Genomic DNA, 963 nt, shown 5'->3' on the forward strand with positions numbered 1-963 from the left:
AGAATGGGATGTCATCCAGCCACGTGAACAGAACACAGAGGTGTGCTCAGCAGAGTCTCCAAAGAATGGGATGTCATCCAGCCACGTGAAGGAATGGAGCAGGGATGCGTGCTGCAGCCCGGCCAGCACTTGGAGGAGCTGTGCTGAGTGAAGCCATGTGCAGAGGAGCACTTACTGTTTGATTCCATTGATATGAAATGTCCAGAAAAGACAATGGTGGAGAGACCGATTTGTGGTTGCCAGGGACTGGGGTGAGGCAGGATTGGAAGTGCCTGCGAATGGGCAGGGGGTTTCTTTTTGGGTGATTAGAATGTTGTGGAATTAGTGGTGACACATGCACAACTCTACACTGAAAGTCACTGAATCCTTCACTTAAAAGGATGAATTTGTTGGCATATAAATTTTCTCAAAATTACAAAAATAAAGAATTAGGTGGTATGTAAACAAAAATTTATAAACAAAAATTGAGGCCGGGTGTGGTGGCTCACGCCTATAAGCCCAGCGCTTTGGGAGGCTGAGGTGGGAGGATTGCTTGAGCCCAGGAGTTAGAGACCAGACTGGGCAATATGGTGAGACCCCGTCTCTACAAAAAAATACAAAAACAGTGAGCTGGGTGTGGTGGCACGCACCTGTGGTCCCAGCTACTTGAGTTCCTGAAGCGAGAGTATCGCTTGAGCCCAAGAGGTTGAGCTGAAATGAGCTATGATTATGCCACTGTACTCCAGCCTGGGTGACAGGACAAGACCCTGTCAAAAAAAAAAAAAAAGTCATTTCTGATGGCACCTTCTTTACAGGGAATTGTTAGGAATTTTCTTCAAGAGCAGGAATATGAATCCAGGGGAGGTGCCTAGAGTAAGATGGAGCGGTGGACAAAGAGAATAATAAACATACATACATCGTTTCATTGAAACTTTAACAACAAAATACTGGAAAACATTACTGTGTAACTTGGGCCATGGACGA

Source organism: Piliocolobus tephrosceles, chromosome 17, assembly GCF_002776525.5.
Source record: "Piliocolobus tephrosceles isolate RC106 chromosome 17, ASM277652v3, whole genome shotgun sequence".
NCBI classification, from domain to species: domain Eukaryota; kingdom Metazoa; phylum Chordata; class Mammalia; order Primates; family Cercopithecidae; genus Piliocolobus; species Piliocolobus tephrosceles.